The following is a 16178-nucleotide window of genomic DNA, read 5'->3' as shown; positions in this document are numbered from 1 at the left end:
TGCATGTGTTTATCACATACATGCAGGTGTCCACAGAAGCCAGAGAGCATATCAGAGCCTCTGCAACTAGAGTGATAGTTATGAGCCACCTTATGTGGGTTCTGGGAACCAAACTTGTGTCCTTTGCAAGAGAAGCAACCTCTCATAACCACTGAGCCCCATCTCTCTAGCCCCTGGGTTTCTTTCTAATGTGATGAGATCAACAATCTTGAGACTCCAGGTCTCCAGTATAGCACAAATGATAAAAATCCATAGACAGAGACAGATATTGGGGTTCGAGCTGAAGATCAGAGAAGCAAAGCATCCAAGCTACCAGAGAACTCTTAACCTTTACCAGGACTGGGGAGATCCTGATCTCAAAGTAGCTGGAGACTAATTGCCTAAGACTGAATACTGAATGCCCTACTCCTATCTATATACCTCTCTGGTGCTGGGACTAAAGGTGTGAACTCTGTTTCTCTTTTAGACTGATTCACTCTCATGTAGTCTTGAGTGACCTTGAACTCACAGAGATCCATCTGCCTCTGTCTCCTGAGTCCTGGGATTAAAGGTGTGGGCCACCACTGCCCAGATTCTGTGGCTGTGGATAGCTTTGTATTCTGATCTCCAGGCAAGCTTTATTAGATCATAAGCAATATATCACCACACTCCAGCTACATTTTTTGATTAAAAGAATGCTAGTGGATCAAATAACTTCAAAATTATTGTCCTAGTATTGGCCTTCCTCTGAGCTTCTTGTCAGCATCTCTTGTTCTATTTTATGCAAGTGCTGTCTTTAAATTAATTATTCACGTACCTTCATCATAGAGTGCTTTTTCTAGACTACTTATTTAATTTACTAAATGAAAGGGTATAGTCACAGGCATTAGCTTTATTGATGGCTGAAGATTTCAGAATGTCCTACTTCCTAGTAAGGTTTCAGAAAAGTCTCTTATGTGTGCCAGGGATGCGGGGTGAAATGTATTGATTCACTAAAGTGCTAAGCAGAGTCTGTTGATGAACTTGGTAGAATCAATGACTACTGAAGGGTACTGTCAATCCTGGCTGTCCTCAGGGCTGTCTTCACCTCCATCTGCTCTGTTATCACTGAGATTAGAGGACCTGCCATCTCCAAAACAGAGGACCTGCCATCCCTGAGAGCACGAATGTTCTACATTCCCAGTGTTAACTTATTTCCAGTGGGATTTTGTCAAGGGAAAAACTGTGGTAGAGACAGAAGACTGGGAAACTGGAAAGGAGACATAAGTGGGAAATCAGAACATCTCTTCTCTTTGCCTCATGAGACAGCTAGAGTGGTGAGTAGAACTGATTCTTGCTTGAGGTCCCCATGGAGAGTCCAACCATGGTTCTGGCCACAAGTGCGTCATCCAGGTGCCCGTCAGGAGAGGAAACACCTACAGTTATCTGAAAGTGGAAGGCATAATATGAGGAATTAATATACCAGACAAAAAGGGCAATGCGGGATTATCCAGGAACGAGTAAAGAGACCTCTCACTGCAAGTACTGCCTACATAGAGAACAGCCACAACCACTGGCTGAGATATGGCCTCCGATAAGATCCTGCCCCACCCCTCCAAGGCTAAGATCAAGGTCTTGTTGGAAATTAAATAACCATGGCTCACTAAACAGTAGAAAAGTTTTCTTGGGCGCCATGCCAGAAGAACTTCCAGGTACTTAGGGAAGTCACCTACAAGGAAGTTCCAAGCCTCATGGTGAATCATTAAAAAGTTGCACTCAGGAATACATAGAGAAACTGCCTACGAGGCCGTAGTATGTCCTGCAGCCTAGGGAATATTGCTTTGTGCATTCAGGAGCTGGATAGGACAGAAGCCAGGCAAGTTACAGAGTCAAATGTGGAAGATTTTCACAAGCAAATCGGGGAGCTAGAGGAGCAAAAACAAACAAAACCTTCTCCTGCGGTGACTCTCCAGCGCCCTCTGCTGACAAGGCTTAGCATGCATCTATTTTAACAATTGCTTTGATTTGCATTTCCCTAATGGCTAAGGATGTTGAGGAATGTCTTAAGTGTCTCTCAGCCATTTTAGACTCCTCTATTGAGAATTCTCTATTTAGTTCTGTACCCCACTTTTTAATTGGATCCTCTGGTCTTTTGGAGACATGCTTTTTGATTTCCTTGTTAATTTGGAGATCAGCCTTCTGTCAGATTTGGGGATAGTGAATATCTTTTCCCATTCTGTGGGCTGCCTTTTTGTCTTGTTGGCTGTGTCCTTTGCCTTACAGAAGCTTCTCAGTTTCAGGAGGTCCAATTTATTAATTGTTGATCTCATTATCTGTGCTACTGGTGTTATGTTCAGGAAATGGTTTCCTGTACCAATTCATTCAAGGGCAACTCCCACTTTCTTTTCTAAGAGGTTCAGTGTGGCTGGATTTATTTTGAGGTCTTTGATCCATTTTGACTTAAGTTTTGTGCATGGCAATAAACATGGATCTATCTGCAGTGTTCTACATGCCAGCATCCAGTTATGCCAGCACCATTTGTTGAAGATGCTTTCTTTTTTCAAAACAACTCTGAGATACCATCTCACTCCTGTCAGAATGGCTAAAATCAAAATGACCAAAGATAGTTTATGCTGGAGAGAATGTGGGAAAGGGGAACACTCCACCAGTGCTGGTGGGAGTGCCAACTCATACAGCCACTTTGAAAATCAGTATGAAGATTCCTCAGGAAAATAGAAATCAGTCTACCACAAGATCCAGCAATTCCACTCTTAGGTGTATACCCAAAAGATACACATTCATACAACAAGGACATCTGTTCCACTATGCTCATAGCAGCATTATTTGTAATAGCCAGAACCTGGAAGAAACCTAGATGCCTCTCAACTTAAGAGTGGATAGAGAAATGGAGTACTATTCAGTGAAAAAAATGGAATCTCGAAATTTGCAGGCAAATGAATGACACTAGACAACACTGAGTGAGGTAACCCAGTCACAAAAAAACAAACATGGTATGTACTCACTCATATATGGATTTTAGACATGAAGCAGGGGTGTGCCAGTCTACAATCCCACTGCCAGAGAGTCTGAGAAACAGGAAGGACACTAAGAGAGAGATGTATGGTACCCCAGAGAAGGGGAATAAGACAGCATCTCCTGAGTGGACTGGGAGCATGGGGGAGAAGAGAGGGAGCTGGAGAAAAGTGAGGGGGCGAAGAAAAGGGGAGAGGAGGACATGGGAATCAGGAAGGTTGAGTCAGGGGAAGAACAGAGAAGAACAGGATGAGAGATACCATAATAGAGGGAGTCATTATAGGCTTGAGGAGAGATCTGGCATTAGTGAGATTTCCAGAGATCTACGAAGATGACAGCAACTGGCAATCTAAGCAATAGTGGAAAGGCTACCTTTAATGTCCTTCCCTGATAATGAGATTGATGACTACCTTGTATGCCATCCTAGAGCCTTCATCCAGTGACTGATGAAAGCAGAGGCAGACACCCACAGCTAAACACTGAACTGAACTCCTGAAAACCAGTTGCAGAGGGAGAAGTGATGAGCAAAGGGGTCAATCCAGACCCCCTGAACATGGGTGTCAGTGATGAGGCCTCGGCAATCTTTGGGGTCTCAGGTACTAGATCAGTATTTATCCCTGGCATCCAAATGGACTTTGGGAGCCCATTCCACATGGAGGGATGTTCTCTCAGCCTGGACACATGGGGGAGGGCCTAGGCCCTGCCCTGCATGATATGACAGATTTTTGAGACCCTCCCATGAAGGGCCTCACCCTCCCTGGAGAGTGGAATGAGGATTGGGTGGGGAGTTGGGGGGTTTGTGAGAAGGGAGACGGAGCTGGGGTTAACATGTGAAGCAAACTTGTTTCTAATTTAAATTAAAAATAAATAATAATAATAATAAACAATTGCACTAATTGTATGCTGCCTGCTACAACTCATTGCTAGTTTGCCTGACAGCTGCTACTACAGCGTAAGACCAATGTCTTAGATAGAATTCCCTTAGACTCTGAGGCTATGATTTCAGGCAGGTTTATTGACATATTTTTAGGAAAATACCTGTAAGGGAGTGACGAAAACAGGACTTGGTTATTGAGTTGGTAAGGAGTTGCATGAGAGACAATGACTGGTCCTGCGGAAAGTTCTAGAGCTGTAAAAATTCTTCACATTGTATCAGATAAATGCAAGGATCCAGCCTTTGTATTCCTGCATCCCTTCAGAAAGGACCTCAGATTTGTGAGTCAGCAACAGACAGCGGGGCAGCTACAGAAGTTAGCACCTCTGTGCCGATGGGTAGCTCCTAGCAGCACATCTCAACACACTGTGAATGGTTGCCACTCACCCTAAGATTCTAGCTGTCGGTAAACAGAGTCACAAGTCAAGAGAAAGAGAAACACACCAAAGCTATCGAAAAAGAAATGCCAGAGGTAATACATGCTTGGAGGGATTTGCCTCTAAAACAGACCCCGGGAAAAGGGTCACCGAGTCATGAAAGAATAATCTTGGCATTAGCTGGAAGTAAACTGAGGTCATTTACTGGCTCCCCTCAGTCTCTCCCCACCTGTGTCATCTTCTAGGTTTTCTTCAGACCCCTTTCCTGTGTGCCACCTCCTCCCATCCCTGAAGAGGTAATCAGTTTCCCCTCCCAGGCTCTCTGCTCACTCTGCACTGTCTTCCTCACTTAATGCACTTAGACCCTGGATCTGCAGGATGCACAGACATCAGTGCTCACCTCCTTCCCGACTCAGAATCACTTTCTTCCATCTCCCGACAGTTTTCCCCATAAACACCCCAAATTCAACTTATCCGAAACCAGATTTCCTGAGCCACACTCAAGGACCATCAGACTCTTGCCCCTACATAACGGGACTTGTCTTTCTCTGTAAGTGAATACTAACCTCCTGCCTTTGGTGCTGGTTATTCTCTGGCTGGGCCGTATCCTTCCATGTCTTTTGTCTTCACATATTTTGTTCCTGTCTGGAATACATTTATTTATCCTCTTCTGGTTATCAGAATTGAGTACATTGTCCAAATCCCTTATCAGTTTGTTTAGATATTCTTTCCTAGAACTACAATAAAAATGAATCACTTCCTTCTCAAACCTCTTTCTCCAGGCTTTATTTTACTGAAATAAAACCACTACCAAGATCTACTATGAACCATAATTACCAAGTGTTTATCCGTCTCCCCTAGTACATCATGAATTCTGTCAGTACTTTAAACTCTTTCACCTATCACCACCACCGTCATATTTATTATTATTACGATGATGAAGATGATGGTGGTGGTGGTGATCTGAGCAAGAACTCAGTTAATAGTAGCTCAAACAAAATAGATATCTTGCCCTCTACACAAAGGTGGGGGGTCCTCGTGACTTATAGGTCTGTCATCCCTTGGGTATTGCAGTTGAGTGTTTGGGTCTGAGAGGGACCCAGCGTGTCCACATATAGAAGAGAAGGGATGGAAGAAAGGGGATGACTGACCATGTTGTGGCCTGGAATTGCATGAGCACCACCATCCAAATCCCACTTCCCAGAACTTAGTCCATGTCACACACAACTGCAGGAGAAACTAGGAAATGCAGCCTTTCAATGATGGCCATGTACAAGGTGAAGCCCAGGAAAGGAAGAAAGCAATTAGCAGTCTGGGAAGGAAGAATAATCCTCCCTGTTTATACTCTATTCTTGCCATTGACTAAATTTTAAAGCTAGACTTATTTCTTGGGACTAGGGGACACCCCAGTGTCACTTCCCATGATTTATTCTCTGTGTGTCTCCTTCTTCACTTCAGCTTTGTAATAAATAAATTGGCAGCCTAATTGTTATAAAAGTTAAATATATTTCTTAAACAGACACACTCCAAAAAAACTGAATTATGGGCCAAGAAGACAACAAATAGACAAATTGAGTCTGTTCACACCGTGTGATGGGCTACAATATTGAGAAGGTTACTGGTACACAGAACATGGAACATTTTCAAATTCATAATTCATTTTGTTATACTTCCACTTACAAGATGATCTGGACCTGGCAAAACCCATTTATAGTTGTAGAAAGCAGATCAGTTCTTTCCTGGGCTGGAAAGAGTAGACTGACCAACCAAAGACACAAGGGAACATTTTATTTTTATGATTTTATTGTGGTAAAATACACATAAGATTTCCCATCTTAGCCATTTTTAAGTGTAACCATTTTGGTCCAGGCAAGGTACTGACCTAATTTCTATCTAGTCATTTACCATCTACCTCCAAATCCACAAGCCAATAATCTCTGAATTATTTCCTCATCTTCAAGAATTCTTACATTTTTACCTAGCTTATTTAACCTGAAGCTTTCTTCCATCCAGTAGGATCCTTCTGAACCTTCAATTACCAGAGGAAGAGTTCCAAACAGCTTCCATAGCTCTGCCGATCTGAACACACTGGTCACATCTGTGTTCCATTCCACTCCCTTGTTGCATTCTGTCCCCTGATCTAGAAGTCAAAGTCTTTAGATAAGGAATTTAATCTGTTTATTTGCATGCACTACCTGCCAATCCTCTAGATAAATATTTGATGGGTGAATAACTTGGTCTTCAGAACTTTGGAGAAAGGTGTACCCCCTAAGTGAGTATGTGCACAGGTCTGTAGAAAGCCCCAAAGAAGGCATGTTAGGTGCAGCTGTTATGGTATGTCTGTGAAGAGAAACCTGGGGGCGCCAGTAAATGTGTTAGTTCTGTGATGAGGAATTTGTAGACATAAAAGAATAAGAATGGTTGATATCCCAAGAGACTAAGGGGACAATGGCCATACAGTCTTGAACTTTTGAATAGTTAGTTGGCTTCAGTTCTACACTACCCCAGCTCTCACATTCCTTAGAGGTTTTCATTTTGTTATTGTGTCATTCTTAACTTCTTTTCTTTGTCATACCAGTTCGCTTTTGTCATTGCCATAACGAACTGCCCAACAGAAGAGTAAAAAGGTTTGTTTTGGCACATGGTTTCATAACTTTTAGTCCACCATTGTGGGGCAGACATGGTAGAATGACTCTGAAGCACTGAAGTGTGTGATGAGGTAAAGGGAGCAGAAAACAGAACGGGAAGTAGGGCCAGATCCCATCCCTCAAAGACTCACCCCTAAAAATCACCCATCCCTTGGGCTGGAGAGATGGCTCAGCCATTAAAGGCTAGGCCCACAACCAAAAAATAATCCACCCCTCCCAGCCATGCCTCACCTCCCCACAGGTTACCTAACTTCCCAAAAACAGTTCCACCACAGGGGGTTCAAACACTTGTTCTGTGGGGTTGGGGTAGAGTATACAGGTGGGAATATGGAGCAAGGAATCCACAATCCACAGCCATCCTCATCACCCATGTTGAGAACAGACCTTCCCTGTGAATGCTCAAAGGCTACCAGCACCCCTCAGCCCATAACCCCTCAGCCTAACAAACTCATTGGTTTCCCACCACAGGAGGAGGGAGGAGACACTTCTCCCTCTGGGGAGGAATTCTAGGACAGTGCCATTTCCATTCAGTGTGTATCCCAGCAGACTCCTGTTTTTGTTTTTGATTCCCTGACTGAACTCTAACTTGGTTGGAGTTGGACTTTGTGAGGCCTGAACAGAACGGCAAAGAGCCTGGGGCAACAAAGGGAGTCTAGGACCTCTGGTTAATTTGACAGTTGCCCATGGCAAGCATTATTTGGAGAGAGAAAAAAAGACAGTTCAGTGTAAAGGTGGGAAAACTGGTTGTACCACAAACTCAACTGTAACAACTGGGGTGGGGGTGGAGTGGGGTGAAGAGAAGACAGCTGACCAGAATCTGCAGATTGCATGAAAGAAAGTTATTCTTCAGAAAGCCCAGCTTCACTTTGGTTTCTTTCTATATTGCTGTTCTTTCTTGTAACCAGAGAAGTAAATGTGTACCTTCATGACCAGTGCTTCCAGATTAATCTGCAAAGTCCAACACAGCAAATGAATAGCTGTGCAGAGAAGGAACAGACTTCCTTTTCTGTCAAGAATGTTTCCCTAATAAGAATAATCTTGCAAGCTTTCCAGGAACTCATAAGTATTCTATATATTTTAATTACTCAAAGCAAGAATAAAATTTAAAGTTTGAATAAATAGGACCTTTGCATGAATATGCACAAGTCAGATGTAAAATGATGGCAGCATATACGAGTATAGAAAGAAGAAAACAGAGGTTAGAGAGATGACTCTGCGATTGAGAGTGTTTGCTGATTTCACTCTTAGGCATATACCTAAAAGATACATATTCATACAACAAGGACATCTGTTCCACTATGCTCATAGCAGCATTATTTGTAATAGCCAGAACCTGGAAGCAACCTAGATTCCCATCAACTGAAGAGTAGATAGAGAAAATTTGGTACATTTACACAATGGAGTACTATTCAGCAGAAAGAAAACAATGGAATCTCGAAATTTGCAGGCAAATGGATGACACTAGAAGACATCATACTGAGTGAGGTAACCCAATCACAAAAAGACAAACGTGGTATGTACTCGCTCGTATATAGATTTTAGACATAGAGCAAAGGATTGCCAGACTACAATCCACACTACCAGAGAAGGTAGGAAACAAGGAGGACCCCCAAGAGAGACATACATGCCCCCCCAAGGAGGGGAAAAGGACAAGATCTCCTGAGCAAATTGGGAGCATGGGGGGAGGGGAGGAGTTAGGAGAAAGAGAAGGGGAGAAGAGGAGGAGAGAGGAGGACATGAGGGAGCAGGAAGATTGAGTCAGGGGAAGACTAGAGGAGAACAAGAAAAGAGACAGCATAATAGAGGGAGACATTATAGGTTTAAAGAGAAATCTGGCACTAGGGAAATGTCCAGGGACTGCAAGGTTGACTCCAACTAACAATCTAAGCAATAGTGGAGAGACTACCTTAAATGCCTTTCCCCTATAATGAGATTGATGACTAACTTATATGCCATCCTAGAGCCTTCATCCAGTGGCTGATAGAAGCAGAAGCAGACGCAGCTAAACACTGAACTGAACTCTGGAACCCAGCTGCAGAGAGGGAGGAGTGATGAACAAAGGGGTCAAGACCAGGCTGGAGAAATCCACAGAAACAGCTGACCTGAACAAAGGGGAGGTCATGGACCCTAGACTGATAGCTGGGAAACCAACATAGGACTGTTCCAAACCCCCTGAATGTGGTTGTCAGTTTGGAGGTCTGGTTAATCTATGGGGCCTCTGATAGTAGATCAGTATTTATCCCTAGTATAAGAATGGACTTTGGGAGCCCATTCCACATAGAGGGATACTCTCTCAGCTTAGACACATGGGGGAGGGCCTAGGCCCTGCTCCAAATGATGTGACAAACTTTTAAGATCCCCCATGAAAGGCCTCGCCCTCCCTGGGGAGCAGAAAGGGGATGGGATAGGGGGTCAGCTGGGGAACAGAGGAGGAGGGGAGGCAGAGGGAACTAGAATTGATATTAAAACAGACTTGTTTCTAATTTAAATTTTAAAAAAGAAAAAAGAATACTGTAGAAGGGAAAAAAAGAAAGATTGAAAATACTGTATGCAAGTAAAGCATCCAGAACAGTGTGTGTAGATGTGATTTACTGTTAAAAAAAAAAAAGTGTTTGCTGATCTTGCAGAGGATCCAGGTTTGATTCCTAACAACTACATTGTGGCTTACAACTGTCTGTACTTCTGGTTCTAGGAATCTGACACCCTCTTCTGGTCTCGTGGTACACTTACATGGATGCAGGCCAAAGACCCATACACACAAAAGACAGAAAATATTTTAGAAAAAAGACAGAAGGTTTCGGTGTTTAGAACAGGACAAATGTGTGAATTGCTACCTTAATCTAACTGCATGATATTTTTATTTTTAAGTGAAGAAAATGACCCTTGGCTCTGGCACAGTCATCAAGGAATAATAAAAAGGTCTGATATCCCTAACCATACGGATTAACCAACTGGATGAGAAATGTAAACAACAGACTAGAATTTTTCACATGAAAACAGAAATTAAAATCTAAGAAAGGGTTTTTTGGTAATAATAATAATAATAACTCTGAAGAAGTAGCACACAAAATGCATGGATGGATGTCAAAAATATGCTGAGTGAAAGTTGCCCAATAAGTGAGTGAATGCTGTGTCATTACTTTTACATAGAGTTCTAGAACAATTAAGGCTAATCTACGATGGAAGCTCATCAAAACATGCCTGGATGTGGGGTGGAGTGAGGGTTTGACTAGAATAGGCAGGAAGAAAGCTTCCAAATCAGCCATTAGTCATCAGGAAAACACAAATTAGAGCCTCAGTGAATCACCCTATAAAAGCTGTGCTCAAGGATCGGCATACAGGGTAATGCGGAGTGACGGAAAACCTAAAAATAATCTGTACATTTGTGGTCAGATGATCTTCAACACAATAATTGCAAAGATGACTCAGTGATGATACACCTTTTCAACAGTGTCCAAATACCTAGGACACCCATGTGCAGAAGAATCAGTGTGACCCATTACCTCACTCCATACTCAAAGGAGTTCATAGTCCAGAACCTAGAAACTGAAGTTACAAAGCTCTTGAAAAAAATATAGGTGTAGATATTTGTGACTATGATTAAGCAAAGGTTTCTAAGATACAATGCCCAAAACACCAGCAACAAAAGAAAGACAACAGATAAACAGAACTTCATCAAAATTAAAGTTTTTCTGGAATTAATATGTCTTCTTAGTGAGAAATCATCCAACACACTTAGGGATTGTTTTTTAAAAAATAAAGGAACTATGTCTTTAATGTAGCACATGTCCTTCTCTGGCTAATGCCCAAAGAAAAACCAGTCACAAATAGAAGGTTTTATTAACTTAGACACACCCCAGGCTTATGCATTTCACATTGTAGTCAGGCCTTCTTGTCAGACTTTCTTTTGGAACTGCAAGCCCCCAAATAATGACACAAAGACTTATTATTAATTATGAAAGCTTGGCCTTTAGCTTAGGCTTGTTCCCAACTAACCCTTGTGGCTTAAATTAACCTGTTTCTATTAATCTACATTTTGTCACATGTCTTATTATTTATCCTCCATTCTGTATGTCTGACTTCCTCCATGTCCCACTGGCATCTCCTGCTGTATCTAGATTCATCCCTTGAGTTCCTCTTTCTGCCCGGAAGTCTTGCCTAATCTCTCCTGACCAGCTGTTGGCTATTCTGCTTTGTATTAAACCAATCACAAGGATACGTTTTTATACAGTGTACAAGTATCCCACAACATCACATACACTGTGATCCTTAGATCTCCTTCAGGTCCCGGCCCCAGGTTACACTTTGAACAATTTAAGCAGACCTCTTGGACAGATGGAAGAGCCTCACAGCAAAGACATTGCCAGAATAGTCCTTAAGTGCATCCGTGTCATTCCTTTCCACAGTTGTTACCCAGGTTCATCTTGCCTGCCTGGCAGAAGGAAGCTTTCCCTGATGCTTAATGGCAGACCAGTACTCACTGGGGATTGTGATCATGGGTTGACCCCTTTGAGATGCCCTTTAGAGATCTAGTCTTTGATTTGGAGATGACCAAATGGCTGGTTGAGTCTGTGTTGTCTCCTTTTATCATGAGAATGGAGTCTAACTGGGGATCAGTCTTGGTGAGTAAATATTAGTAGAAACTTTCTCAGTAGCCAAACCCTCAATTTGCTCCAAACTTTTCTTTCCTGCAGTTTCTGACAAGTCAGGTTAGTCCACTACTTACCTTCCAGTAATATTGGAGGCAGCTCTCCTTCAGCTATGTATATTCTATCACGTGTAACTTAGTAATTCTTCAACAAATTTATTAGTAAACATTTTATATCAACTTTATTATTTCAAGTTTATCCTGAATCACAACAACAAAAACCCTGAGAATCCAAGCTATGGTTTGGATGTGGTTTTAGTGTCACCCAAAGTGCTGAAATTGTGGTGTCTAATGGTACAGTGTTTAAGTGTCAGAATCACAGGAGCAGTCCACTAAAAGATAATCGGATTTATGTAGTTATCGTTTGATTCTTGAGGGGGGAGAGAGAGAGAGAGAGAGAGAGAGAGGGAGGGAGGGAGGGAGGGAGGGAGGGAGGGAGGGGGAGGGAGGGAGGGAGGGAGGGGGAGGGAGGGAGGGAGGGGGAGGGAGGGAGGGAGGGAGGGAGGGAGGGAGGGAGGGAGGGAGGGAGGGAGGGAGGGGGAGGGAGGGGGGAGGGAGAGAGCAGACCTGGCACTCTGGCTTTTTTGCCTTGATACCATTAGCTACAGAAGCTGGACTGAATAGACTAACCAATCTTAGACTTTCAGCTTCCAGAACTGTCAACTAAAAACCCCTCTTTTCTTTATAGAGTACTGTGAAGGATAAAGTTATGTTTTAATTACTTACTGTACTTAAGAGATCTATAAAACAGAAATATCTCTAACCTGTAAGGCCCACTTGACCAAGGACAGTAAACTTCCTGAAATATTTGGGCTGTTGTTCATGTAAGAAAACAGCCCATGTTTTCACTTCTGTAAACAAGGTTGGTTGACCCAACTGCACAGCATGTGCTTGATCACACATAGGCAGGAGGTACATAAGCAGGAAGTGTGTCAATTGGACAAAGGCAGGAAGTACATAGCCTTGGAGGTTTTGCCTTTATAAGCACATAAATAATGCAATTCGTGTGCCATTCTCTGGGAATCCTGGGTACAGGCATGGACACTGTCTATTATCCTGATCAATATTTAATGAAGCTTGCTTTAAATTTGACTCAAAATTGTGGTAGTAGTCTTATTCTCTCCTGGTAAGATTGACAGTACTCAGTGTCAAGAATTTTGATTCAGCTGCAAAATAGACTAATATAATATCAGTTGGTGAGATGAGGCATGGCCTCTCAAACTATCCTAATAAAGGTCTAAAATCGTAGTTTCTTGACAAGTTTAACTCTTATCTATCACATAACACAGGGATTCTAGTCCTAGCTATTAACCTAAGGGAAGTGATAACTAGCTAAGGATATTTTTACAAAGTTATTATTGAAGAGTACGAAGGAAATAAGAGCAGGGAAGACCAGATACCCCCATTTAGAGTCGGAGTTTGATTTTCTCTTTGGAAATTTCTATTTTCAAAAGGTCTATCAGAATGATTAGTGAGAGTTCTTAAAGACACATACTTGTTGAGCAGTAGACAGCAGGCACTTTATTACATTACAATCTCATTAACATGGATGCTGATAGCACTACCCTTGTAAAGTGACCTCACATCAGCACCCTTTTCCTGGTTACCCTGGGAATATATGATTGTATATGTGACAATTAGAATTAAATCTGTCTCATTTATCTTTTGGTTCTCAGTGTCTACCATACATGGTATATACCATATGTGGTATACATAAGTGAATGAATAAACTAATGAATGGTGGAAAGATGTGACCATGCAACCTCCCTGGACACATCAGTATCAACACTCTGTACTTACATTATCTAATAAAGGCCTACACTTACGATACGAATTTATGATTCAAGGGTTTATTTTATATTTAATTTTTAAAAAGCTTTTTAGCACTAAGAACCCAGGGATTTCTTTTTCAAACCCTTAAAATGCCAGCAGAACCTCCTAGGTTGTTTACTAAAAGTGAAACAATAAGAACTGTAATGATTACTAGAATGAGTCAGTAATAATTCTTGTCCCGTTCTCCTGACTGAGGAACTGCGCACAGCAGGAGCAGAGGCATTCAAAATACCCATAGTATGAGTTAAGGCAAACAGCACACGTTGATGCAACAGGTGCGTGTTAGTATTTCTAAAGCTCACCCAAATATATACGTTATCTCTCAACATATTCCCATAGATTCTCAAAGTTCTGGAACTCAGCTCTGTCCAGCCATTCAGGTACCTGAGGCCAGCTATAGTATCCTCAGCTCTTCATTCAACTGGTGGACTAGAAAAGAAAGAAATGGTGCATTATGGGAAACTGGGACATGGCACTGTTAAGGTTTATATGTAACTGTACCCCATAGGTTCATACATCCCAGATGGAGATGCTGTTTTGGAATCTTTAGCAGATGTGACCTAGTAAGCAAAGTGGACCCCTTGCGTCATGCTTTGAAGGTGATGTTCACTCCCAAATTCAAGGCCAAGGTCTCTAGTACACTGTCTACAAAGATGTAAACAAACCACACCAGAGGTTCCCAGAAACTGAGCCCCTTCAACTACCATGCCTTCCTATGAAACTGTGACCAGAAATGAGTTCCCTTTCCCTTAAATTGTTCTGTCAGGCTTGACAATAAGAAAACTGGCTGGTCCAGAAAATTGGCACCAAGAACAGGACCATTGCTGTGGTAAGCCTGCCCATGTGACTTATAGGACTTCAGGGCTGATTTATGAGAGGAACACAGAAGAATTTGGAGCTGCAGGATTAAAAACAAGTCTTATAGTGCCCTAACTGGGGGAATGTGACATGTCACTGATAAGGAAACAGAATCATACACCTCCAACTGTGAGATAGGACCTCAGCAGCCTAAAGAGTTCCCCTAGAGTTTTAGGCATCTTGACTGACGCCAAACCAAGGTTCAAGGATTCAAATGGAAAAAGAACCTTCAGGACTAGTCAGTTTATGAAAAAGAATCAGAGCTTTTATTAAATATATTTTAATATAGACTTGAGCACAAGGGTTATGAGAAATAAAGGTGCTCAGAAGAAATCGAGACACCCACAGATAGAGGTATGTGCCTCCCAATGGACAGCAGCGGAAACTAAGATGCATCTAAGTGTGAGGACAATCTCTTAAGGAAGGGGTGAGCGATTCATTTCTTAGCACTATCTATGCAGACCATTTTGGTGGCTCTCAGGTTACAGCTACAGAAGTTGCTACAAAATCTCCTCCTCATCCTCCTCCTCCTCTTCCTCCCTTTTCAACTCCTTTGATCAAAGAGATGCAAGCATGGCTCTGGAGATGCTGGATGGATTGTGATCTTATCAGATAAAACCAGAAGCCACTGGGGCAACACAAGGGGTTTAGTACATGTCCTTTCCCTATAACAGAGTTTCCGGCAAGAGTCCTAGAAAATTACAGGTTTACAGCTGGGAAGACCTTAAGCAGTTGATACTTGTGCTAGAATCTGTGCTTCTAGAAAATTACAGGTGTACATCTGGGAAGACCTTAAGCAGTTGATACTTGTGCTATAATCTGTGCTTCTCAGCTGACAAAAAGCTTCAACTGGGTCCTAGAAGCCGTTCTTCTCATGTTTGGCTTTACTGCCCTGTCTCACAGCAGGCAGAATGCCAACAGAAATGTGGACCACAAAGACTATACTAATGTCAGAGAGACACAAGGAGTCCACAGGGAATGAGATCAGAGGCCATTCATGTTATTCTTGCTGGAAATCTGGTTATGGTCTGCCTGCATCCCAAAAATCTGAGTGAGGCAGAATTAAAACATAATAGGCTAAGTAACATGGCAGAGAAATTTTTTATCTTTTTAATTTTTTTTATTTAGGTTAGAAACAATCTTGTTTCACATGTCAATCCCAGCTCCTTCTCCCTCCCCTCCTCCCCGGCCCTCCCCACCAGGACCCCCAGTCCCCCACCCAATCACCAGTCCAATCCCCAAGGAGCGTGGGGCACTCCATGGTGGATCTCCAGTAACTATCATTTCAACCAGGGCCTCCCCCAAGAGTCCCGGCTGAGAGAGCCTCCCATATTGTAGCATAGGCACTCAAAGTCTATTTGTATGCCAGGGGTAAATACTACCCAAGGCCCCATAGATTACCTAGGCCTTCTCACTGACACCCACATTCAGGGGGTCTGGATCAGTCCCATGCTTTCCACACAGCCATCAATCTGGGGTCCAAGAGCTCCCCCTTGTTCAGGTCAGCTGTTTCTATGGGTTAAACCAGAGAAATTTTTAAATAGTGTAAGACTCAGGCTGTAGCATAGTTGTTGCTTACAGCTTTTAGTTAGATTTGTGGTGATAATTCAAGGCAAAAAGGGGAACAAAAAGATGTGAAAATATAGTTAGGCAACAAAAACCGTGAATACATCTAAAGTTGCGACACAATGGGTGCAGACAAAACACCTGATTAAAGAGAAACCTCACATTTTAGTTAGGAGCAATAAGAAAAAAATGACTTTAGTGAAGAACCCTATAGCAATTTAAGTTCCCAGAATACCAAAAATGCAAACCCAAATAAAATTAAATTAGAAAGAAGAAAATTCTAAGTTTGAATGAATCAGACTCTTAATATAGGTGGATGTAAT

General features: G+C 42.3%; 1 long non-coding RNA gene across 3 annotated transcripts; it reads right to left on the bottom strand.

Annotated features, from left to right (window-relative positions):
* Positions 1-856: 856 nt before the first annotated feature.
* Positions 857-15734, bottom strand: LOC121140498. 3 transcript variants are annotated; one of them, XR_005877367.1, is made up of 4 exons: positions 15691-15734; positions 13734-13860; positions 4869-5039; positions 857-1404 (listed from the first exon to the last, which is right to left on the bottom strand). It is a non-coding gene; the product is annotated as an uncharacterized LOC121140498 (long non-coding RNA). The 3 variants fall into 3 exon arrangements; XR_005877369.1 differs by having other exon boundaries at positions 13816-13860; positions 15691-15723; XR_005877368.1 differs by having other exon boundaries at positions 4869-4947; positions 13816-13860; positions 15691-15722.
* Between the last annotated feature and the right edge of the window lie 444 nt (positions 15735-16178).

The sequence above is a fragment of the Mesocricetus auratus genome, unplaced genomic scaffold (assembly GCF_017639785.1).
Source record: "Mesocricetus auratus isolate SY011 unplaced genomic scaffold, BCM_Maur_2.0 Super-Scaffold_100004, whole genome shotgun sequence".
Lineage (NCBI taxonomy): Eukaryota > Metazoa > Chordata > Mammalia > Rodentia > Cricetidae > Mesocricetus > Mesocricetus auratus.
This window is presented reverse-complemented; position numbering and strand designations above follow the sequence as displayed.